This window comes from Schistocerca gregaria, chromosome X (assembly GCF_023897955.1).
Source record: "Schistocerca gregaria isolate iqSchGreg1 chromosome X, iqSchGreg1.2, whole genome shotgun sequence".
Classification (NCBI taxonomy): Eukaryota; Metazoa; Arthropoda; class Insecta; order Orthoptera; family Acrididae; genus Schistocerca; species Schistocerca gregaria.
In genome coordinates, this window is record NC_064931.1 from 516,820,224 (window position 1) to 516,847,949 (window position 27,726).

Below are 27,726 nucleotides of genomic sequence, written 5' to 3' on the forward strand. Positions count from 1 at the left end.
TGTCCGAAAGATGATTGGTGTACGTCCAACAACAGAAATGAGATGTATTCACATAAATACTCATTACCAGAACCTGTTATGAATTCAATTAAGCCCACATTCAGGTTTCTTGCAAACCTGATTTACTGAGGAAGTGTTTCACGGAAAGACACAAAATGCAAATGAAAGCCTCAGTAATTTAATTTGGATTAGATGTTCAAAAAGGACATTCTATGGTCTTGAAGTACTCAAAATAGGTGTCTATGATGCAGTTTATGTTACAATAACGGAAATAATGGCAGAATTGAATTGCTGAAGAGAACTGGCACAGATCTTGGTGTGTTTGCAACAAAAGCATTTTACACCATCGACGAGAGCAGGGTCCAGAAAGCTAACAGATCAGTGTCTTACCTGCAAATACAGGCCAGGCAGATTCGAAGAGGAGAGAAGAGAAACCTCGAGGATGAGGAGTATTACTATGGAGGATTTTAAAATTGATGTAAGCTTGTTGCATGTAGAAGAAAGAGAAGAAAATCTTTGAACCTCATTTTCTCTGTTTTACATTTTCTGCGTTATTAGAAGCCTTTTCTCAAAAACTATATGCGCTAATGCTATGGAATTTTCAGGAACTGTTCGTAACGTGTTGATGTCTCCCTGGAACCAAAAAATACGAGATCATGCTTTAAATTCTGATTTTTAGATGATTTTATGCAGAAAAAGTTAATTTTAGATGTGCAAAATTAAAAACTCTTTTAATGATACAATTTGTGCCATAAATTAATAACTGTAGTCCAGTGTTCTTATAACCTTCTCAGGACACTACAATAAAATTGTCAGATTAATTGCGTGGCTCAAATGTGAGTTATGGCTTTTTAGAAAAAGATATATAAAAAACTTAAAAATTTAAATTTCTGGCCAAATGTTAATCCTGTGTATTTCACTATATTTTTCCATTAAAACACAGTTTTTTTGCTTTACACACGAAAAATTTTAGATTTGTACATTAATAAACATGGATGTAATGATTTTTTAAATAAATTTTACATTTTCCGTTAGACCCCCCCCCCCCTAAGCTCAAATTGCAAACTGCTCTCGTCAGCAACCCTGTGTGCCCCGCGAACCAAAGTTCAGGTAGTACGCATCGTCTACAAAGGGTGGTGCCAGCTATTTGCATGTAAATACCAGGCCGTATGAGTCGCCGTACGATCAGCTGAATATCCCGGGTTGCATCATTCTTCCGACGAAACCAAGCCAAGCAAAATTTCCACTGTAAATAGAGAATTTTCATGGACCGAAATTTAGGGGTTTCACAAAATTTATTTAATTCATATTCACCAAGATGCCACACTTAAAAGAAGTTATCAATATAACTTTACGGCAAACGAGTGGCGTTGGGTTAAAGTTGCTGACCACCCGACTTCTTGCGTCAATATCCTGGATTAAGTTCCAAGCCTCTCCACAGTGTCTCGTGAAGTTCAGGATAGCAGTTCCAATTTCTAACACTTGTATGTAATTTGTGATAGTGCTGCAGTTATACCCCGTGCGACCTAAGTTAAAATGGTGGCGAAATGTGTAAAACATGTGACATTTTTTATGGTAGTCCGACAGTAAGATGAGGACATTAAGCTCGATGACCCCCTCGGTGCTTTAGTGAGAAGTAGGCTATTTGCCGGCACCAGGGTTCACCCTGTCCCCTCTCTCATTATCAGCCACCACAAACATGGCCTCATACTACACACAAGAACAGAGAACCTCCCACCCAACGATATCATACGACTTTAAATTTTTTAACATGTCCCCAAAATACTGTTGGTTTTAAACTGGCAAATTCCAGCGCCTTCTCCCCGAAGTCCTCAATAAAACGAAATGGACGCCACGTGCAATAAGGGATTATCCATGAGGACACTGTCACTCTGTTCAAAAAATGTTTTAGAAAATAAAACAAAAAATCTGTGTAACAAGAAATCTACTTAAGTAAATGCAAAACTTCGGTACTACAACACTGTCGTTAGACCAGAATGCCTTTATGCTACAGAATACCTTTCGCTGAATACAGCCAAATAATTAGGCTAAACAGAAAAGAAGTAAAGGAAAACAATCAGGAAATTTGTGAATGAAACATGCTCAACACTGGTGTAATATTCTACAATGCCTATTATTTGTTACACGAACCGGTACATCAGGTACCTGATGATGGTGTAACAGCCGAAAATCTTTCGTGTAACAAATAATAAATCTTGTAGAATATTATACCAGTGTTGTGTGTGTTTCATTCATAATGTGTAAAGTAACGTACCAAGAACCAACGAAACAGTCAATCAATGAAGTCATGAAAATCCTGAGACCAAAACACGACAACGAGAAATGAAAATCAAGTATAATAAAGAATTTCATGAACGAATTGAACGAATATTAGACACAATGAGGAAGAGAAGAATGATATTCTATTGATAACTGAGAAGGTTAGATGCAAAAGGAATAACGAAAAGAATTTTAAACTTTTTTGACAGAAAATTGAAAACATCATTGACGTGGATGAAAGAAATTATGGGGAGGAAAAACAACGGAGGAAGGAAAAAGGAAAACAGAAAAGTTCAGAGCAAAAGTAAAAAGTTTCAAGCACTTCCAATATGAAGAAAAGCAGGAAGGGAACAACATAGGTAAAGAATGAAAAACTAGTAGAGACATAGAAAGGAGAAAAGAACGGAGACACAGGTTATTTCATGTCGTCGAGGCTCTCTGTCGAAACTTTTGCCGATGAGAGATGAAGAATCTGCAAGCGGGACCTTGCGGTGAAAAAGGAGACCACGTCGAAGCTCTTCTACAAGACGCATCTTCCGCCATCTCTACTACCCGGATGATAACCGCTGTGTTACCAACAGGCGTCCTACTCAAGTTACGACAGAGTTGTACTCTTAAGGTCACGCGTTATCTCGGCATTTCATTGAGCGCCAGGAGGAGGCTCGGCCTTACGTAGAGCCTGTGAAGGCGGGCACGGCAGTCAGCCCAGAAACACGGCCAGGAGTCCGTTTCACGGCTGCTACGAACCGCATAGTTGAAGTGTTGAAGTCAACACTCGCACACTCGGGACCAGTGAGTGCCAAGGGTAGTATACAAGGCTTCAATTACCACTTCGAAAAAATAAATATACGTACAACCTGTCAATCTGCAGTTCCTGTTAATACACTTAAGGACGAAACTTAGAGACGAAAGTAACTTCTGCATTATGTGTCATTGTCAGATAACATACCTCGATGAAGCATGGATCATACGTAGAAATAAATGCTACAGTAAAGTACAGAACGCAACTGAAAGTAATACGCAATGGCACACAGAAAAATTAAACTTTTATTCATAATTGTCTTCTGAACATTAAAAAAGGAAGGACGTGGTTTTTAATAGGATGTATGGTCAACAGGGACGGGAATGCATTCTCTGCAAATTGCTCCCGCGCTGGTCACAATATTGGTAAGCAGTTCTTGTTGTAGGTCGTCCCATTCCTCAACAAGAGCGGTTATCAACTGCTTCAGTTACCTTCTGTATTATACTGTAGCAGTTCTTTCTATGGATGGTTCAACTTCCGTCGAGCAATGTTACTTGGCAGGATCACATCAAGGGAAAGTTACTTTCGTTCTTATATTGTGCACGACGATTTTTAGATTAGGATCGTCTGTTTATAAATAGATGAAGGTAATATTTGTTTTTCCAGTCGCGCTTCGCCTCAATTTATTAAGGTCTCGTAGGTGGCCTGCAACATACACTGACGTAAAAAAAAATCGCTGCTTCAATCAAGAATTAACGTGGAGTAATGAAATTTTAGGAATACGTTTTTTCTAGGTAAGTAATCTACGTGATTGACATTGCAAAATCACAGGTTAATGCAGGCGTGAGATAAGCCATTTTACACGTGAAATGCTGGTCATTAATAATCAGTGTAACCTCCAGGATGTTGAATGCAAGCATTCAAACGTGCATTGATTGTGTTATACTGGTGCCGGATGTCAAATTGTGGGACGGAGTTACATGCCTGTTGCATTCGGTCGGTCAGTACAGGCACGGTTAATGCTGGTTGTGGATGACACTAGAGTTATCTTCCGATGATTTCCCATATGTGCTCCATTAGGGACAGATCTGGTCATTGAGCAAGCCAAGGCAACATGTCCACACTCTGAAGAGGATTTTGGGTTAGAACAGCGGTATGTGAGCTAGCGTTATCCTGTTGGAAAACACTGCTAGAATTCTGTTCATAAATGGCAGCACAACAGATCGAATCAACAGACTGACGTACAAATTTGCATTTAGGGTGCGTGGGATAGCCGCTCGGGATTAGCCGAGCGGTCCTGGGCGCTGCAGCCATGGACTGTGCGGCTGGTCCCGGTGGAGGTTCGAGTCCTCCCCCGGGCATGTGTGTGTGTGTGTGTTTGTCCTTAGGATAATTTAGGTGAAGTAGTGTGTAAGCTTAGGGACTGATGACCTTAGCAATTAAGTCCCATAAGATTTCACACACATTTTTTGTGTGGAATAACCCCGAGAGTGCACCTGCTGTCATACGAAATAACACCCCAGACCATGACTAGAGCTATAAGTCCAGTGTGTCTAGTACATAGGTTGGTTACAGATCCTCAACGGGCCTCCTTCTAACCAATGTATGGCCATCACTGGCATCGAGGCAGAACCAGCATTCATCTGGAAACATAACAGACTTCCACCCTGCCCCTCAATGAGTTCTTGATTGACACCACTGAAGTCATGAATGGCAGTGGTTTGGCGGTCAGTGGAATGCACGCTTCAGGGCGTCTGGCTCGGAGCTGTCCTTGAACTAACCAATTTGTAACCGTTTGTTGTGTCACTGTGTTACCAACTGCTGCTCGAATTGCTGCTGCAGATGCAGTACAATGTGCCAGAGCCATTCGCCGAACACGTTGGTCTTCCCACTCGGTAGAGCAACGTGGCCGTCCAGAGCCCGGTCTTCTTGCCACTATACATTCTCGTGACCACCGTTGCTAGCAGTCATGTGCAGTGGCTAAATGCCTGCCAGGTCTTTCTACAGTATCGCAGAAGGAACATCCAGCTACTCGTAGCCTAATTACACGAACTGTTCAATCTCAGTGAGGTGTTGCTAATGGCGTCTTTGTCGCCTTAAAGCCATTCTTGACTAATATCAACCTACCACGTCGAATCTCAGAGATAAATAACGCTCACAACCGCTGATTTTTATCCTGATAGTGGCGCTACTAGCGTCGCTTTTATGCAACTGGAGCGAAATTTGAAAAGACGCAATTTTTCAGATGTAGAAAGACGCCTACCAACTTTCATTTGTGTTGCACAACTCCTCCTTGGTGTTGCTGTTTTTTCTGTCAGGGTATATCGACTTCCATTTCTATGAAGCTCCTTAAGCTTATATATTCTTCTACTGTACATGTAAGTACAAACACTCAAGACAGACAAATACAATAACCAAGAATATATCAACTCTGATGTAAAATCTGCAGTGAACTGCAAACGGACGTTGAACGGTAACTTCCTTTCTTACTTTTTGCAATGAACTGCAAGTGGAGATGACAAGCAGGTATCTTAGCACAAGGTATAAGAAACATATCAGACATTGGATGTATGGCATCACATTTTCAGAACATTTAAAAGAGTACAGCTATCCCCCATACATATACAGCAAGTCATGAAAATGGTCAGAATAAATAATCAAAAGGAATATCCCAGGCCAAAAAAGCTATCCCATTCATTATGCCACAGCACAGGGCAAGCAATCGATAAATGACCATAGACGTATAATAACAACAACTCACTACTAAATATGACCAAAGAGGTTACCCTCTCACCCACGCATCCACACACCCGGCCACCCACCCTCCCACCCACTCACACAGATCTAACCGTTGACAACATGCATCACAAAATACATTTTACAGTTGACACACCACACTACAGTAAACTGGTTAAAATGGCAAAAACGTGTGTGCGCAAGTTGTGTCCCGTGTTGAAAACTGTTTGTAGAGCAACAGGCAGAAAAACAGCTTCACTAACAGTAAAGCAAGAGCACGTGTATTGTAATATCAGCACCCACAGGAAGTAATGAAACCAATCTGGAGTATAAGAGCCGAGATAAAAACTGGTTGTTACTTCTATGTATAAAAGCAGAATATGTACGTTGGAAGTGCTCCATGTGAATGAAAGTATGTATGTCTGTCAAACTACTGACGATGCCTTAATAAATTGAGACGTGGAGCTTCTGGCAAAACAAATAATTTCATTATTCAGTTTCATATGGACAGTCCCACCCTAAAAATCGACATGTTTATTTATTTATTTATTTCTAGTGATGACTGAGGACAGTGTACTGAACAACATTACGTCAATACATACTTAATTACCAGTTAGCAGACTAATAATGATAATACCTATTACGAGTAGTATATTTTTAGGTTGCACAACCAAGAACATGTGGTACAAGCAAGCGATTAATGTTTGTTTTCATGTACACTCCTGGAAATGGAAAAAAGAACACATTGACACCGGTGTGTCAGACCCACCATACTTGCTCCGGACACTGCGAGAGGGCTGTACAAGCAATGATCACACGCACGGCACAGCGTACACACCAGGAACCGCGGTGTCGGCCGTCGAATGGCGCTAGCTGCGCAGCATTTGTGCACCGCCGCCGTCAGTGTCAGCCAATTTGCCGTGGCATACGGAGCTCCATCGCAGTCTTTAACACTGGTAGCATGCCGCGACAGCGTGAACGTGACCCGTATGTGCAGTTGACGGACGTTGAGCTAGGGCGTATAGTGGGCATGCGGGAGGCCGGGTGGACGTACCGCCGAATTGCTCAACACGTGGGGCGTGAGGTCTCCACAGTACATCGATGTTGTCGCCAGTGGTCGGCGGAAGGTGCACGTGCCCGTCGACCTGGGACCGGACCGCAGCGACGCACGGATGCACGCCAAGACCGTAGGATCCTACTCAGTGCCGTAGGGGACCGCACCGCCACTTCCCAGCAAATTAGGGACACTGTTGCTCATGGGGTATCGGCGAGGACCATTCGCAACCGTCTCCATAAAGCTGGGCTACGGTCCCGCACACCGTTAGGCCGTCTTCCGCTCACGCCCCAACATCGTGCAGCCCGCCTCCAGTGGTGTCGCGACAGGCGTGAATGGCGGGACGAATGGAGACGTGTCGTCTTCAGCGATGAGAGTCGCTTCTGCCTTGGTGCCAATGATGGTCGTATGCGTGTTTGGCGCCGTGCAGGTGAGCGCCACAATCAGGACTGCATACGACCGAGGCACACAGGGCCAACACCCGGCAACATGTTGTGGGGAGCGATCTCCTACACTGGCCGTACACCTCTGGTGATCGTCGAGGGGACACTGAATAGTGCACGGTACATCCAAACCGTCATCGAACCCATCGTTCTACCATTCCTAGACCGGCAAGGTAACTTGCTGTTCCAACAGGACAATGCACTTCCGCATGTATCCCGTGCCACCCAACGTGCTCTAGAAGGTGTAAGTCAACTACCCTGGCCAGCAAGATCTCCGGATCTGTCCCCCATTGAGCATGTTTGGGACTGTATGAAGCGTCGTCTCACGCGGTCTGCACGTCCAGCACGAGCGCTGGTCCAACTGAGGCACCAGGTGGAAATGGCATGGCAAGCCGTTCCACAGGACTACATCCAGCATCTCTACGAACGTCTCCATGGGAGAATAGCAGCCTGCATTGCTGTGAAAGGTGGATATACACTGTACTAGTTTCGACATTGTGCATGCTCTGCTGCCTGTGTCTATGAGCCTGTGGTTCTGTCAGTGTGATCATGTGATGTATCTGACCCCAGGAATGTGTCAATAAAGTTTCCCCTTCCTGGGACCATGAATTCACGGCGTTCTTATTTTAATTTCCAGGAAAATGGTTCAAATGGCTCTGAGCACTATGGGACTTAACTACTGTGGTCATCAGTCCCCTAGAACTTAGAACTACTTAAACCTAACTAACCTAAGGACATAACACACATCCATGCCCGAGGCAGGATTCGAACCTGCGACCGTAGCAGTTGCACGGTTCCGGACTGCGCGCCTAGAACCGCTAGACCACCGCGGCCGGCCCAATTTCCAGGAGTGTATAATGTTTGCTTTCCCCTGGTGTGAAGGTCATCTATTGAAAGGTGGACGCAAAACGGTTATTCTGTAATAACAGGCATAGTGCACTTTACAGCGCAGTTACGACCCGCCAGAAGAAATCAAGTGGTGGATTATGTGACTTGTTTGTGGGAAGACTGTTAGACACAGAGAGAAAAAAAAAACAGCTAACACTCTAAAGTGGGTACATTGTAAGGTACCAATGATCACAATATACCCCTAACACCCTGTCTGAGAAGCTTGTAAGGGTGTTGCAGGGTAGGTTGTGCTGAGAAATAACTCTTCAGAAAAAAAGATACGTTTCACAGTTTCCGAGTTATTTAGCACGGAAGTTACCCAATGAGAGCGTTTCGCGTGCACATTCAAGCGATCGGCCAGGTACAATTACAGGTGTCAGTTGTTCTCGCATGAGACTGCTCAGCCTTTGGCTCTTCTTCAGTCCTTACTGCCGTCCCATGTCTAATTTTTGTATCACTCTCTCAATCGGTTATCTGAAACCGAACGAAGAACACAACTGGCGACATCGTTTCTGGCGGGTCGCTTCAATTTTCACGCGCCAACTTCAGAGCTAATTAACTACAAAACGGCGCAACGTACCGATTTTTTTTTTTTTGAACAGTTATGTCTTAGCACATCCTACCCTGCAACATCCTTACAAGCATTTCAGACTGTTTCTGACCACTCTGTATTTGTCGATACACGTCTGTAGTGTTGGCAGACATTGAAATCCCCGAACCATAGTACCGTAGCACGTCGCTAGAGGAGCCAAAAGGGAATGGCGCAGCCCCATGCTATAGCTGAGTATCCCGCAACAAATCGTTTTCTGCATTCTATGGGGAACAGCGCTGCAACAATCGATGCTGAGGTGGTTGAAGCGGGGATGGCGACTGTCGCTGATACAATCGGGTTTCCATTATACCGTTTTTTTTTTCAATGCCAGTTTAACCATAGTGTTAACAAATTAAAATAACCGATTTTCGGTTTTTATTCGTATTATTTCCTGTAATAAACGAAGAAATCGAACTAGACAGAAAAATTTTGTCTCCCTAAATTTCGACATACATAGGATCAAAATATTAAATTAAACACAAGAAAACCCAGTCCACTGTTTGCTGCTTTTCTCGAAAACTGATAAGTGGTTGACTACAACAAAAAATTGCCAGTATCCTATTGATTCTGATTTTTTAAACTCAGCTTCAAAAACCATGCTGCAACCGGGGTTCATAGCACTATTTGGACATTACGAATAGTCAGTGCTAAAGGATGAAAACTGAGCTTGAAGAAGTATGTTTCTCGTGATAACTCGTCCGTTTTCGAGGGCTACGAGCAGATTAAGGCATGTTATGCAGACGCAGCCAGCAGATCAGCTCGTTTCTATTTTTATTCCAAACTATGAATGCAATGATCGGCTTTCTCCTTATATTACATCGCAAATTTGCTGTGGCTGCTCCCCTTTTTAATGGTTTAAAGCAAATGGAGCTTGTAATTCATTGATACTGCCCTTTCTAAAAGACGTCCAGGCTAGGTACGGCGCCATTCTGTAATACAACTGAGCCGGCCGTTTGGCCGAGTGGTTCTAGGCACTTCAGTCTGGAACCGCGCGACCGCTACGGTGGCAGGTTCGAATCCTGCCTCGGGCATGGATGTGTGTGGTGTCTTTAGATTAGTTAGGTTGAAGTAGTTCTAAGTTCTAGGGGACTGATGACCTCAGATGATAAGTCCCATAGTGCTCAGAGCTATTTGAACCATTTGTAATACAACTGATGTCCGACGACGTCAGAGAGAAACTGCCATATACACCAGATGGGTCAAATCTTGCATACGGAATGGACACGCGTACCATCTAATAGGTCACGTCACATGGTAAGAGGATCTCTATTGTCTCAGCAATGCTGTACCTGTTCTTATGACAAGTGTTCGTTGCTCGTTTCCTTCTGCATTGTTATTAAAATGGCGCTGATCTCTGTTCCCATTTTCTATAATAACGCAGTATTTCAGAGGAAAGCAAATTTCGCGGATAAAAATGACTTGTTATTTTTAAAAAAGGTTAATTTAAGAACGAAAAATTTTAGCACTGGATCTTATATTTGCCACTGAAAATACGCTGGGCTGTGGTGTTCTTAACATAGTACAAAAGTCTATACTTGCAGGATTTCAGTGTTTTGACTACAATCTGTGATATCTCTCCTAGATATGGTAATGTACACCATTTCTTGCAGTCAGTGGAAGTGGAAGCAGATGGGGTTAGAGGAAGGGTATATTTTTTCATTTTTGTTTCCTATGCAAGATGTGGTCACTAAGAACTGGACTGTAGCCACTGGTTGAGGCAATAAATGTTATTGTATCTAACTCTACTTTAAATCATCTGTGGACATGGGGACAGATATTCCACATTTAGTGGAAAGCTGCATGTTTGTGAGCTGTGGGATGTTTGTGAGCAAGAAGGTGTTACTGAGCCTGTAATTGTAGTTTTTGTATAAATTTTGAAATAATGTGTCTGTGTACTGATGTCAATGATGAGATCTAAGAAGTTTATGGATTTGTTGCCAATCTCCATTGTGAACTGAATATTTTTATGTTGACTGCTTAGGTTTTGCAAAAATGTGTTGAGTTGTCTTGTAGTACCAGTCCACATACACGGGACATCATCTACATATATATAACCAGTATTTGATATTTGCACTCAAAGGTTCTATTTTCAGAAAATGGCGTTCAAAATGGTCCATAAATATTTCAGCCAACAGTGAACTAAGAGGGGAACCCATAGCTAAGCCATCTAATTGTTTATAAACAGTCCCTTGGAACTGGAAATAGTTTTGTGCCAAGCATGTCTGAGTGGCCAGTCTCAAGTCAAGCAGTTCCACAGGATTGCCATTAGCCTTGTACATCAACTCTGTCAGAAGAGGTATCCAGATTGTAACCAAAGCACTGAAAGCCTGCAAGTATAGGCTTTCCTACTATGTAAGAACACCACGGCCCAGTGTATTTCCAATGGCAAAGATAAGATGCAGTTATGAGCCAACAGTCGGGTATACAAAATTACTTGTCCTGATTGTGACACGTTTTACACAGGTCAGTCAGGCAGTCAAATCAACTAGGCTGGCTGAACATGAACGCAGCTGGAGGTTGCAGAATCCTGATTTCGCATTTGCTGAACATGTACTGAGTGTGGGTCACAACTAGCAGCTAGAGTCTCATGTCCTTCACTTAGCAAATAAAAGCCATAAACTCAACCCGTCGGAAGCCCTGGAAATTCACAAACATCTAGCTCACAGTCCAGATCTAATCCTAAATGACCAGACAAAGCTTAACACTTCTTAAACTCCACATAATCCTCTGTGTTTTTCATTACTTCCCACACTGCCTGTTCCTACATATTCCCCCGTTTTCCTGTATTCATTTAGTTCTTTTATTTTACAGAAATTGTCTCTTTAATCAATATAGACTGTAGTTTCAATTGTTAAGGCTTTCTTTTAACTGGTACTTGTATTACTTCACATGTTTAATATTTCTTGTAGCCGTTTTATCAAGGCTGTTTGTTCCTTTTGTATTAATGTATTGTTCGGCTTCTTTTACTTTTTAAAATGCAATACCACCACACTCTCAAAGATTGCATTTACTGTATGTTCCCTCCTTCTTTTAATTGGTTTGTGTATCACTCACCATGTTTTATACCTTCTGAAGTAGCCTTGTCAAGTACTAATTTTATTTTATTATTTTATAGGTTTTGTTTGTTAATGTAAACTGTTATGTAGGCTTGTTGTTCCCGTTTTGTGTTAATGGTTATTCCTGTTCAACTTTTTACATTGCATTACCACCACACTGTGAAATATGTTATTTACTGTACGTTTTTGCTTCAATCTAGATGTGTAACTGCTCTTCAAAAATGGTTCAAATGGCTCTGAGCATTATGGGACTTAACATCTGAGGTCATTAGTCCCCTAGAACTTAGAACTACTTAAACCTAACTAACCTAAGAACATCACACACATCCATGCCCGAGGCAGGATTCGAACCTGCGACCGTAGCGGTCGCGCGGTTCCAGGCTGAAGCGCCTAGAACCGCTCGGCCACCCTGGCCGGCAACTGCTCTTCCAATGTTGTTTACAAACATTGTAACGTCTTTGGTGACAACACTCAGTAAATGTCTGCCTTGTATGCCGAAAACCGGTTAACACAATAAAAGTAATACTGTAAAACAAAAGGAAACTAGCACTTTTCATTTATTATAATGTTGTTCTACTAAGAACCGACTGAAGAATCAGTTAACATAAAAACATTTGTTATAACCGAGTCCTAACAAATACCGAAAAATAATGGTTATTCAGAACTAAAACATCGGTATCGGTTTTAACTGGTCGGTTTTTCCCATCCCTAGGTGGAAGTGTACGCCAACAGTGAATCACCATGTGACTGTGGTTACGGGTTGCAGCCGCTTCCATTGCAGTCAAACGAGTCTGAATGAGGAAGATCATCTCTGTGACAAACAGGGAATCGCGAGAGAGGTGGAGGCCCTGTATTCGAAGACCAGTGTATCACAACCGAAGTGGTGGTGAAAAAACTGGAAAATCAATGGCGAATCAGTTTTCAACCTTTTGTACGAAATTTTGAACATGACAAAAGTCGCCGCCCGTTGATGTTCACGTAACGGGTATTAAATGATAAAGCTTTCATTCCAGTCGGAACTGATGCCCATCATCGACGTCCGTATGAGGTGTGATACCCATGGGTATGAATTGACTCTTGTATTCCTTGTGATATGAAAGTAGCCATCGCTCGAATGTCATCTTGAGAAATTCCTTACCAAGTCTGAAATACTTGGTGCGTCAGTTCATGGAGATAGCTGACTAGGCACTTGTGTGAAAGCATACGTCTTCATATCGGATGACAGACGTGTTCTGTGGGTAACAAATCAGTTCAGTCAAGAATCTGTAGATTCCTCAAGGCTCTTGTGGTGCAAACTGCAATTTGGCGTCTTGTACTGTATAATCCTTTTGGAATATGCCACACTGTACCCTGTTCATGAAGAAAATGACAATTTTTTTACCATTCCTACCATATACTGGCACGCATCATTCAGCTTCCTCTCAAGTAGAGGAAAGGGTTGCACTTAGAGGACATACAATAGGAAGACGCAGTGTTTTTTGGTCGGTACTTCACTCTAGAGACTGATTTTAGAATCACTTGAAGGAATGCGCTCGAGTCATCACCATAAAAAAATCCATGTTCTACAGTCTTGTTGTTCTTGGACATGATGTTCTGTTTTGTCTACATCTACATTTACATCCATACTCGGCAAGCCACCTGACGGTGTGTGACGGAGGGTACCTTGAGTACCTCTATCGGTTCTCCCTTCTATTCCAGTCTCGTATTGTTCGTGGAAAGAAAGATTGTCGGTATGCCTCGGTGTGGACTCTAATCTCTCTGATTTTATCCTCATGGTCTCTTCCCGAGATATACGTAGGAGGGAGCAATATGCTGGTTGACTCCTCGGTGAAGGTATTTTCTCGAAACTTTAACAAAAGCCCGTACCGAACTACTGAGCGTCTCTCCTGCAGAGTCTTCCACTGGAATTTATCTATCAGCTCCGTAACGCTCTCGCGATTACTAAATGATCCTGTAACGAGGCGCGCTGCTCTCCGTTGGATCTTCTCTATCTCTTCTATCAACCCTATCTGGTACGGATCCCACACCGTTGAGCAGTATTCAAGCAGTGGGCGAACAAGTGTACTGTAACCTACTTCCTTTGTTTTCTGACTGCATTTCTTTAGGATTCTTCCAAAGAATCTCATTCTGGCATCTGTTTAACCGACGATTACTTTTATATGGTCATTCCGTTTTAAATCACTGGTAATGCCTACTCCCAGATAATTTATGGAAATAACTGCTTCCAGTTGCTGACCTGCCATATTGGAGCTAAATGATAAAGGATCTTTCCTTCTATGTATTGGCAGCACATTACACTTGTCTACATTGGAATTCAGTATCCACTCCCTGCAACATGCGGCAATTCGTTGTACATCCTCCTGCATTTCAGTACAATTTTCCATTGTTACAACCTCTCGATATACTACAGCATCATCCGCAAAAAGCTTCAGTGAACTTCCGACGTTATCAACAAGGTCATTTATGTATATTGTGAATAGCAACTGTCCTACGGCACTCCCCTTCGGCACACCTGAAATCACTCTTAGTTCCATTGAGAATGACATGCTGCGTTCTGTTATCTAGGAACTCTTCAATCCAATAACACAATTGGTCTGATAGTCCATATGCTCTTACTTTGTTCATTAAACGACTGTGGGGAACACTATCAAACGCCTTACGGAAGTCAAGAAACACGGCATCCACCTGGAAACCCGTGTCTATGGCCCTCTGCGTCTCGTGGATGAATAGCGCGAGCTGGGTTTCACACGATCGTCTTTTTCGAAACCCATGCTGATTCCTATAGAGTAGATTTCTAGTCTCCAGAAAAGTCATTATAGTCGAACATAATACGTGTTCCAAAATTCTACAACTGATCGACGTTAGAGATATAGGTCTATAGTTCTGCACATCTGTTCGACGTCACTTCTTGAAAACGGGGATGACCTGTGCCCTTTTCCAATCCTTTGGAACGCTACGCTCTTCTAGAGACCTACGGTACACCGCTGCATCAAGGGGGGTAAGTTACTTCGCGTACTCTGTGTAAAACTGACCTGGTATCCCATCAGGTCCAGCGGCGTTTCCTCTTTTGAGCGATTTTAATTGTTTTTCTGTCCCTCTGTCCTCCATTTCGATACTTACCACTTTGTCACCTGTGCGACAATCTAAAGAATGAACTACAGCGCAGTCTTCCTCTGTGAAACAACTTTGGAAAAAGACATTTAGTATTTCGGCCGTTAGTCTGTCATCCTCTGTTTCAGTACCATTTTGGTCACAGATTGTCTGGACATTTTGTTTTGATCCACCTACCGCTTTGACTTACGACCAAAATTTCTTAGGATCTTCTGTCAAGTCAGAACATAGAATTTTACTTTGAATTCGTTGAACGCCTCTCGCACAGCCCTCCTCAGATTACTTTTCGCTTCGTGTAATTTTTGTTTGTCTGCAAGGCTTTGGCTGTGTTTATATTTGCTGTGAAGTTCCCTTTGCTTCCGCAGCAGTTTTCTAACTCGGTTTTTGTACCACGGGGGCTCTTTTCCATCTCTTACGATCTTGCTTGGCACATACTCATCTAACGCATATTGTACGATGGTTTTGTACTTTGTCCACTGATCCTCAACACTATCTGTACTTGAAACAAAACTTTTGTGTTGAGCCGTCAGGTACTCTGTAATCTGCTTTTTGTCACTTTTGCTAAACAGAAAAATCTTCCTACCTTTTTTAACATTTCTATTTACGGCTGAAATCATCGATGCAGTAACCGCTTTATGATCGCTGATTCCCTGTTCTGCATTAACTGATTCAAATAGTTCGGGTCTGTTTGTCACCAGAAGGTCTAATATGTTATCGCCACGAGTCGGTTCTCTGTTTAACTGCTCAAGGTAGTTTTCAGATAATGCACTTGAAAAATTTCACTGGATTCTTTGTCCCTGCCATCCGTAATAAACGTTTGAGTCTCCCAGTCTCTATCTGGTAAATTAAAATCTCCACCCAAAACTATAACATGGTCGGGAAATCTACTCGAAATGTTTTCCAAATTTTCTTTCAGGTGTTCTGCCACAGCAGCTGCTGAGGCAGGGATTCTATACATAAATCCAATTACCACGTTTCAGCCTGCTTAAACCGTGACCTTCACCCAAATTATTTCAAATTTTGGATCTCATGCAATTTCCTTCGATACTATTGCACTTTTATCGCTATAAACACGCCTCCCCCTTCACTGTGCAGCATTTATATATATATTTAGCGTCCTGCACGTTTAAGTGCAGTATAGTGATGATCAAAACAATTTAGACAAAATATCTCTGTAGAGTGAAACGCGGCAATTGACTGTAAATAATGAAAAGCGTGATGTCATCCACACGAGTACCAAAAGGAATCCGCTAAATTTCAGCTACATGGTAAATCACACAAATATAAGGCTGTAAATTCAGCTAAATACTTAAGAATTACAACAACGAGTAACTTAAGCTGGAACGATCACGTAGATAACGTTGTGGGCAATGCAGATCACAGACTATGATTTATTGTCAGAACTCAGAGAGAATGCAACAAGTCTACTAAAGCGACCGCCTACACTTTGCCTGTACGTCCTCTTCTGGAATATTGCTGTGCGGCGGGATCTGGATCAGACATCCACGGAAGACATAGACCAAGCTCAAAGGAGGGCAGATTGTTTTGTACTATAGCAAAATAGGGGAGAGAGCACTACGGGTATCACATGTAAGTTGGAGTGGAATCACTGAAGCTGAGGCGTTTTTAGTTGCCGCAGGATCTTCTCAAGACATTTCAAGCACTAACTTTCTCCTTAGAGTGTTTAAAATATTTTTTTGGAGTCCACTTACATAGGGAGGAATGATTGTAACAACAAAATAAGATAAATCAGAACTCGCACAGAAAGATTTAAGTGTTCGCTTTTCCCGCGCGCTGTTTGAGAATGGAACGGTAAAGAAATAGCTTGAAGGTGGTTTGATGAACCCTCTGCCCGGCATTTAATTGTGAATTACGGAGTAATCATGTAGATGTAGATAGCATATTACATCTGTTTGGAATATACAGTTAATACGTCAGATACATAATTTCATGGTGAGCAAAATGCTGTATTTTTTAGAACTATTTATACACGGTGTTCCAGGAGGAAGGGCCAGTATTCAGGGATGTGACAGGAACGATTATCCGAAGCAAAAAAAACTCTGATAAACATGTGCTCTAAAATGCGTACCATAAGAGCTATGCACACTTCTTCATCTTAGATACCGCGAAACACATCTATTTTGCTACAAACTCTTTTCTTTCCATAATTTGGGAAGAGGTAGTATCGAAGAAAACAAGAAAAAGTCATCCGGTAAACATGGCTGTGAAATCAATACCTTAAGAGCTGTAAGCACTTGCTTAGTAGAAGAAATGTGTCTCGCATGTGAGACACTTGGTCGTGCACCATCTTGTAGTTTGAAACAGGAAAAGACCTTTTATCTTGACACATGTGAAACATACAAATCATATGAGTTTCTTAAATGCCTAAACTATTTTGGCTGTCTTAAAAAATGGAAATTTGTGATAGTTTACAATTGCTTCTATTTCAAAATGTATTTAACTTGTAATTGGTTTTTGATATTACTTCTGCTTCATTTGCTTTCACATACTGACTACTCGTGTGTGATAGAGCAATATTTTAACAGATAAACTATTAACTATAATACTACCAAGATTATGCAGGGTGTTTCACAATTCATCTTACACCCTTCAAGAGGTTGTAGAGGGGACTTGTTAGGTAATGTTTTACATAAGAACCCATGTCCAGTCACGTCATCCAACAATGCTACAGAACGTCAAAGTTATAGGTGCCGGCGCCTGTGGGTGTATGTATACAGGGTGTTACAAAAAGGTACGGCGAAACTTTCATGAAACATTCCTCACACACAAATAAAGAAAATATGTTATGTTGACATGTTTCCGGAAACGCTTAATTTCCATGTTGGAGCTCATTTTAGTTTCGTCAGTATATACTGTACTTCCTCGACTCACCGCCAATTGGCCCAACTGAAGGAAGGTAATGTTGACTTCGGTGCTTGTGTTGACATGCGACTCATTGCTCTACAGTACTAGCATCAAGCACATCAGTACGTAGCATCAACAGGTTAGTGTTTATCACGAACATGGTTTTGCAGTGAGGGCAATGTTTACAAGTGTGGAGTTGGCAGATGCCCATTTGATGTATGGATTAGCACGGGGCAATAGCCGTGGCGCGGTACAGGAAGACGTTCAAAGCAATTGATCGGCGTCTTAGGGAGCACGGAACATTCCAGCCTATGACTCGCGACTGGGGAAGACCTAGAACGACGAGGACACCTGCAATGGACGAGGCAATTCTTCGTGCAGTTGACGATTACCCTAATGTCAGCGTCAGAGAAGTTACTGCTGTACAAGGTAACGTTGACCACGTCACTGTATGGAGAGTGCTACGGGAGAACCAGTTGTTTCCGTACCATGTACAGCGTGTGCAGGCACTATCAGCAGCTGATTGGCATCCACTGGTACACTTCTGCGAATGGTTAATCCAACAATGTGTCAATCCTCATTTCAGTGCAGATGTTCTCTTTACGGATGAAGCTTCATTCCAGCGTGATCAAATTGTAAATTTTCATAATCAACATGTATGGGCTGACGAAAATTCGCACGCAATTGTGCAATCACGTCATCAACACGGATTTTCTGTGAACGTTTGGGCAGGCATTGTTGGTGATGTCTTGATTGGGCCCCATGTTCTTCCACCTACGTTCAGTGGAGCACGTTATCATGATTTCATACGGGATACTCTACCTGTGCTGCTAGAACATGTGCCTTTACAAGTACGACACAACATGTGGTTCATGCACGATGGAGCTCCTGCAGATTTCAGTCGAAGTGTTCGTACCCTTCTCAACAACAGATTCGGTGACCGATGGATTGGTAGAGGCGGACCAATTCCATGGCCTCCACGCTCTCCTGACCTCAACCCTCTTGAATTTCATTGAAAGCTCTTGTCTACGCAACCCCGGTACCAAATGTAGAGACTCTTCGTGCTCGTATTGTGGACGGCTGTGATAGAATACGCCATTCTCCAGGTTTGCATCAGCGCATCAGGGATTCCATGCGACGGAGGGTGGATGCATGTATCCTCGCTACCGGAGGACATTTTGAACATTTCCTGTAACAAAGTGTTTGAAGTCACGCTGGTACAATCTGTTGCTGTGTGTTTCCATTCCATGATTAAAGTGATTTGAAGAGAAGTAATAAAATGAGCTCTAACATGGAAAGTACGCGTTTCCGGACATATGTCCACATGACATATTTTCTTTCTTTGTGTGTGAGGAATGTTTCCTGAAAGTTTGGCCGTACCTTTTTGTAACACTCTGGATACCGAGTTGGTTGGTTGGTTGGTTGTTTGGGGAAGACCAGACAGCGAGGTCATCGGTCTCATCGGATTAGGGAAGGACGGGGAAGGAAGTCGGCCGTGCCCTTTCGAAGGAACCGTCCCGGCATTTGCCTGGAGCGATTTAGGGAAATCACGGAAAACCTAAATCAGGATGGCCGGACGCGGGATTGAACCGTCGTCCTCCCGAATGCGAATCCAGTGTGCTAACCACTGCGCCACCCCGCTCGGTGGATACGGAGTGATTCAGTGCTGATGTTACACACTTTCTAGGATGATGGATACATGTATCAATTTGAGGTAAGGGTCCCTGTACCGGAAATGAACGAATCGAATGTTACAAGGGAAAACCGTTCTGGTACTTCTGGCAGTGATGATGTTTGGTTTGTCGGGCGCTCAATTGTGCGGTCATCAGCGCCCGTACAAAGTCCCAATCTTTACACAGTACAATGTAGCCACTTTCACGAATGACGATAAAATGATGAGGACAACACGAACACCCAACCCCCCGGACAGAGAAGATCCCCAACCCGGCCAGAAACTGAACCCGGGACCCCGTGATCCGGAGGCAGCAACACTAGCCACAAGACCACGAGCTGCGGACTCTTCTGACAGTCAAATACATATACGGGTACTGTTTTTGCTATGATTGTAGTGTAGGCAACTTTCAGAGGTGGTAGTGTGGAAGACAATAGTGAAAAAGTGTCCAGTAAACATGGGCTATAAAATGCCTGTCTGAGGAGCTATGAGCACTTGTTCATCTTTGCAACAGTGAAACACATCTCTTCTATTGAAGAAGTGCTCATAGCTCTTAAGGTATGCACTTTAGAGCCCGTGTTTACTAGACATTTTTTTCTTGTTTTGGTCCGTAATGCCACCTTTGAAAATTACCTACTCTATAATCTGTTCAGTAACAGTACTGGTACATGCATTCCTCTGCCAGAGGTATCAGAACAGTTTCGCTTATAACTTCCGACTCGTTCGTTTCCGGTAGTGGGACCCGTATCTCAAACTGACATATTTATCCTTCTCCATCACCCTAGAAAGTTTGTAACATAATCACGGAATCGCCTGTATACACATACATTCATAGTCGCCGGCGCCTATAACTTTGACGCTCTGTAGCATCGTTGGATGACGTTTCCGGTCATGTGTTCCTACATAAAATCTGATCTATTGAGTTCGCCCTACAACCTCTAGAAGCGTGCAACATGAAGTGTGAAACACCCTGTATGGATTGCAACGCTTTTAAATTTCGTCGAATATTTGTTCCTAAGTATATGACCAAGCTGTGCCTTGGAGCTTGTTTTCACAGTAGGAAAAGCTTAATCTCCAGGATTAATCTTTGTAATTCCAGAAAAAAGCTGCAGCACGCAAATAATGAATACCTCCATTTAAAAATCGATTAAGATGATATATTAAGCTTCCATTACAGGGCAGGCTAGAGGACAAAATCTGAAAACTGTACCAAGCTACAACGCAATCCCCCACCACCTCAGTACTATTGTAGATACCCACGCCACGATACCAGGAGTTGGAGAAGCGTTAATATCAAGAATCCCTTATTCCTGTATGCTTTTCCCAAATCGTCTACGGACACATTGGCGCCGACTTGACAGCCTCAAACAAAGGACACTGATCGCGGGATACCATAGAATGCTATTCAATGTCCCAGTTGACTCTGGCTGTAGACCATGCAAGTCTCTGTTGTCTGTGGAGTGGAATCAGTGATAAACGACGCGTGAAAACTCAAGACCTCAATCCAGCTTCCAGTTATCTCAACCAGACGATGTGTGGTGACACTCTGACTGTAACCTCTACCCAGGCTGCAGCTGTTGTCATCCATCTACTCGTCAGAACTATCGAAAAAATCCTATTATCTTCTCGTGCTTTAGGCCATCTGGGAGGATCCGTGCCTACTCTGTTGTCTAAACCGTCTACTCACCACTAGCTCTTCCGTCATTGCACAGCAGCCAACTATAGTCCGTGAGACGAGTGATTGGTACTGACAGTTCCGGCGGTCAGACGGCGCTGTTGTCGAACGTGGCTCACAGCACGCGGCGCCCTGTCTGCTACACGAATTCTCTAGCAGCAGAAATAAAAGCGAGACAAAATACAAGTCGTATTGGTACGCGTGAATTTATTTAAAGTTGATGCTTGAAATATATTAACTCGAAAACTGATAAGAGCTATTTAGTACAAGTATCTAAGATGCTGAAACATAATAAAGTTATTAAACTTCACAACTGAAATGAAAACTATTTTCGCAAGTTGTTGAATATTAGCAGTTTTGGTTTCCATTGTTAAGTATTAGCATTATTAATTTGTTCTACTACAAGCTACAGAATAATTGGTCAGTGTATTAAGAGTTATAACCTGAAGAAAGTACTCACAATATGATGATCTGGTTGTAGATCGATAGCAAACTCCCTCCTTACATTCCTGAATACGTTGTAGTTACTGTAATGGAAAAACACCACTCACATCACTGTCAGAATCTGATTTGACATTGTCTTCCTCAGCTCAACTCGAACTATTACTGCTCTCTCCCAGATGTATAATTAACTTTTCGATGCATTCTTCCACAACCCCTTCGGTTTTGGCTGCCTCTCTGATGGCACTTGTTTACAATTTTAGCCCACGTCTCGCTTGTCACTTTATTGATAGCTGCTGGAAGGAGAGTTTCCACTTCAGAAATCGTGAATTTTTTATTGTTTGCAGCAATGTAATTTTTTATATGCGCCCACACTCCTTCAATTGCATTGAAGTGACAGTGGTATGGAGGAAGCCGAACGATTTCATGCCCGTGCCTTTTAGCAATCTCGTCAATTACATATGTTCGAAATTGGGGTTTCTTTTGTGCCACAATTTCGAGCACTTCCGCCTTCCTTAAATCTTCTCTGAAATCTACTTTTCACCGTTTCAACCACTGAATGATATCGTCTTTTTTTGTTGCCAAGGTTGGTGCCTTATCGTGAACAACGGAATGATAAGGCGCATTGTCCATAACAATCACTGATGGACTTGTCAGATTCGTCATAAGCGATGTCTCGAACCATTCTTGAAATACTACACTGTTCATTTCTTCATGGTAATCTCCCGTCTTTCTTGACCGAAACATTTTCAAGCAGTTTGGCACAAAACCTTTCGATGTTCCTGCATGTCAGACAATAATACGCCCTCCTTTGCCAACAAGCACTGCCATTGTCCCCTCGGGCGTTCCATCATTCCAGCCTCTACGTAAAGAATGGCTGGCATTGACCCAAGTTCCATCTAACCACACTACACTTTCGAATTCCACACCCATGATCCTGCGCAGAAATCTGCACCGCCATGCAACTACATCTGTCCTTTCCATTAATATTTTGCGTCCGTTAAACATTGAATAGCTGAAGCCTATGTCTTTCAACACTGTACGCAAAGAAAATTTGCTCCATTTAAAAAGATCGTCTTTTTGAAGCGACACCAGTAATTTAGATAGAGTGGGATGTTCCCTTCTCTTATAATAGCTGTATATATGACGACGAATAGCGTCTTTCTGAAAATCGTCCAAAGCTGTCACCTGCTTATTTCTCGGTCGCTTCTTTCCTGGTGTATGCAGCTTTGTTGTGCCACTCTCGTCACAATCTACACTATACGGTTCTTTCCCTATCTTTACAACAGTGTCTTTACTTATTTTCAATGCTGTTGCAGTTCTCTTCACAACCTGAACAACAGGAATTAAGGGCCCACCTTTGTCCTTTTCTTTCTCAAAGTAATCGCTCACAGAGCACACGAATTCATGGGCCTGGGTGTGTAGCACACTTTTCTTCCTCCGTTTCACTTCTTGTGTTGGGCTGGTTCTACCCGCCGCACTAGACATTGTTTACAACGAAACATAAACAAAGAAACACTAAAAACAACAAAAACGAAATAAACTGCGAATTCAACTTCAGACAAACGACGAACGACCGCACCGCCTGCACGCGAGACACATGTAAGTTTCATAAGCGCGCGCGACCGGGTTTCAGAGCGGCAACGTGGCCCTTGCTACCCGCTCAAAGTCAGGCCGTCATTGGCTGCCTGCCTGCGGTCGCTAGGCAACGGAAAGACGCTACCGAGCTGTCAATACCAAAGACTCATCTCCCAGACTATATTTGCGCGATCTATCGCTATAATGGCCCCATTTCCCTTATGCCAATGATTCGATCTTCCTCAGAGCCCGAAAGATGGAGATAAGCTGCACGTAGACGTGCTCTGGGAATGATCTGTTGTGATCGCTATTTGAAAAAATTCCAGTAACGTTAGGCACACCCAACAGCCATTACGTACTCACACTACAGCAGAAAAATGCTCCTATTGGTGAGCAAAAAAGGCGAATAAGCTACTGTTTAAAAGACTCTGATTGAAAAGTGGCGTACCAGCTGCCTTATTCTATCTTACTCAGCACGTTTAAAAACTTACCAAAAATTTTGGCGTGCGAACATATTAGAGCTCTTTTTACATGCAACTCACCTCTCACTCCCACAACTCCCTTAACTGTAACTCACTCACACCCACTAGTCCATCGTTGTAAGTCGCTCATAGCCATCCGCTTCCACTTACCCATGCTCATTCACTTATTCAGCCCAATTGTCATTATCTCTTTGTGTCTCTCTAACTCATTTGCCTCCTGTCTCACAGCCTCAGTCCCCTTCGTTCTGTCCTACTACTACTACACCCTCTTACAGTCACCGTCTTCCTCTTAATCGCTCTTACTGCTACTATCACATCCGTTCCTTCCCACTCCTGTTGTCTCTTCTCACTGTCACTATGTCTCTCTTCCTCGTTGTCATTGTCATAGACTGTGCCTCTCACCCATTCCCACTTTCTCCTTCTCTTTATTTCTGCCCCAATAGCACTGTCTCCATCACTCTTTTCCTAGCTGCTACTGTTCTGTCACTGTCAGCCATATTCCACTGCCACAGTCCCCCTCGCTTCCTCTGACACAGTCGTCTTCGCTCTTTCTATTCCAAAACCAGTGTATACCACCCTTCAGTATTTATTACTTTTCCGTCTCTTTCCCACTGCCACTGTCTTCTTCTCTCTAAGCATAAAAATCGCGAATATGTTCGCATACCAAAGTTTTGGTAAAAATTTAAAAGTTGCTGTGGAAGGTAGAATGAGGCAGCCGGTAACCCAACTTTCGGTCAGAGTCTTGTGAACAGGAGTATATTCGCCTATGTTGTGCTCCTATTGTATCATTTTTTTGCTGGTTCCCTTCTTTTCCCCCTGCAGCACATGTCACTCATATGAAAACAACTCAATATGTCAGTAAAATTTTGATGATTCACTTATGCGAAATTAGAATAACGCCAAACTAATTTTACACCTGAGACCAGATTTTGCATGTGCTTCAGTACTTCAACATGAGGTTTCCAGAACCGTTCTGATGACAACGGAGGCACTTTACAGAATATTTCTCCGTGCTACACGTTTTCGCCTCACACAGGGTTTTACGTGCGAATGTTACGTGTACAAGTCGGGTAACTTTGAATCTCTGTATCTCGGAAACGGATTAAGGTACCAAGAAAATTTTCAAAGTTCTTCGAGATAGAGATCTCAGAAACATATAGTAAAAATTACAGCCATTTGCTGTGCATTGTCGTCTTGGAATCAGTGACTGGGTTTTGATACCCAAAAAACCATGTCTTTGCGGTGTTCCTCGATAAAGATTTTTGAAAACGAAAGGTGGAACTTGTAGATAAATGCCTAGAGAATATGTCATCAAAATTTGAGCAATTGGTGCTGTTATTTATTATTTAGATTTCACCTCACACCGGATTTTACATCGGTATTTTACGCGTACAAGTAGTGTAATTTTGAACCTCTGTATCTTGGAAACGGATAAAGATATCAAGAATATTTTCAGTGTTATTCCAGATCGGGATCTTGGAAAAAGAGGATGGTTTGATAAGGCTGGTAAAAAAGGAGATAAAATGTTTATTTCATAAACAACTCGCCTTGCTTCTCGACCTAGTCTCCTTTGACGTATATACACTTGATCCAGGGATCAAATGGGTTCTGTCAAACTCTGCAAAATGCTCTTTGTCTGCAAGTATTTCTTCCTCATTTAATGAAAATGTCACCCAGCAAGTGAAAGTTTCAAGTCAGGGAACAGGAAGAAGTCACCTGTGGCTTCTGCTGTCCTAGTGTTTGAAAGAGTTTGTTTTATGGCTGGAGTTCTTCCATCGTCGCAGACGTGTACGAGAACTATCACTCCGACGCCCCGGACACTACATATGATGATATCGCTAAATTCTTTCGCTTATTAGGGCTATAAGGCTAAACAGTTGTGAACACTTAAGTTTTATTTCCACTGAGGTTGCATACCACTGTAGATCATCTTTGAAAGTAGTGTCTTCTAGTTTTTGGTACGTAGATGATATCAGTCATTTCGCGTTATTTATATTAGATTGCGTAGCCATGAAAAGGGGCAGATTTGGACAATTGATCAGTAATATTAGTTAGGAAATATAAAAACTTGTAATATAAAGGGTTTTTAATCTACAACAAATGTATAAGCAGAAACAGCATTTATCATTTTGTAGTTACTAGTTCCCTTAATCATTCATTTATGTTTAGATTGTAATTTATATGTTAAAGAGCAAGAAGGAGGAGGTAATATCACAATTAAGAGATCCTAAGATCTGCTTCAGGGGGTAGTCAGACAGGGCCAAATCTTGATTTTCGTGTTCAGTATTTTCCGTTGCGCACATTCATTTTACACCGGCCTGGAGTGGCATCTTGAAAGATAAACCTAGGAACAAGCGAGTACTTCATTACATAAAACCGTATCATGTGCACCATGTCAACCAGTTCGTTAATTTACAGAATAAACAGCAAGGGTGCAAATACACTTCCCTAGATTAGAACCCTCTGTCTGTGGATACCACATTCCATTTGTTCGCTTTGCTAACTTTGCTGACCCAATGTCTATTCTTAGATGATAGGATGAAGAAAGACAAACCTACATTTGTAGCATTTGTAGGTCTGGAGAAAGTTTTTGACAATGTTGACTGGACTGCACTTTTTGGTATCTTGAAGGTAGCAGGGGTAAAACACAGGGAGCGAAAGGTTATTTACAGTTTGTACAGAAACCAGACTGCTGTGTTAACAGTCAAAGGACATGAATCGTAAGCAGCGTAAGCCTAACCCCGATGTCATTCAGTCTGCGCACTTAGCAAGCTGTCAAGGAAACCTAGGAAGTACTTGGAAAAAGAATTAAGATCCAGGGGGAAGAAATTAAAATTTAGAGTTTGGCCGATAATATTGTAATTTTGTCAGAGACTGCAAAGGACATGGACAAGAATTTCGACGGAAGGATAGTATCTTGAAAAGTGACTATAAGATGAACATTGACAAAGGTAAAACAAGGTCAATGCAATGTAGTCGAATTATGTCAGGTGATGCTGTGAAAATTAGTTTAGGAAATAAGACACTTAATGTAGTGCACGACTTTTGTTGTATGTCCAGCAAGATAACTGATGATGCCCGAGGTAAAGAAGATATAAAAAGCAGACTGGCTTTAGCAAGAAAAGCACTTTTGCAAAAAAGAAATTTCTTAAATATTTAATATAAATTTAAGTATTATTTTATGAAAGCATTTGTTTGCAGTGTATGGAAGTAAAGCGTGGACGGTAAGCAGTGCAGACAAGAGAACAGCAGTTTTTTTTTAAATATGTTGCTATAGAAGCATGTTGGTGATCAGATGAGGTTCAAAAATGGTTCAAATGGCTCTGAGCACTATGGGACTTAACTTCTGAGGTCATCAGTCCCCTATAACTTAGAACTACTTAAACCTAACTAACCTAAGGACATCACACAACACCCAGCCATCACGAGGCAGAGAAAATCCCTGACCCCGCCGGGAATCGAACCCGGGTATCAGATGAGGTGACCGTGTAACTAATGAGATGGTACTGACTCGATTTCACGATAAAAGAAATTGATACCAAATCTTGCCTAAAAGGCGGAATTGGTTGGGAAGACACATCCTGCGGCGTCAAGCAATTGTCAGTTTAGTAATGGATGGAAATGCGAAGAGTAAAGACAGATGGGTGGTTGGGTGGACCTACACCTGAGTACAGTAAGCAGGTTCAAATGGATGTGGGTTGTAGGAGTTAACCAGAGACGAAGAGGCTATCACGGGACAGGCTTGGGTGGTTTGGTGCCTCACGCAAGTCTTAGAACTGGAGACCACAACAATCGGTTTACATTTTACTTGGTTGTCGCATGTTGGTCATTTGTCTGTTTACTCTTTTTCTTATCTAGTGGTATGTCATTTTTACTGTTGCCTATGTGTGTTTCCATTTCTGAATTTAGCTTGCTTACAATTTTCATGTTATTACTCAAAGAAGCTAAATATAGACGTAGCCGTGGCGGGAACTAGCTTGGTTACGTGTCTAAATACCACCACGTTCCAGTACAAAGTAGAACACGTTGTTACCTCGCAGTGGTCGCGGAAAATACCTTCGCTGGCGGCCAGTGACGGCTTGTTGTCATTAAATTTATTGACACTGTGGAG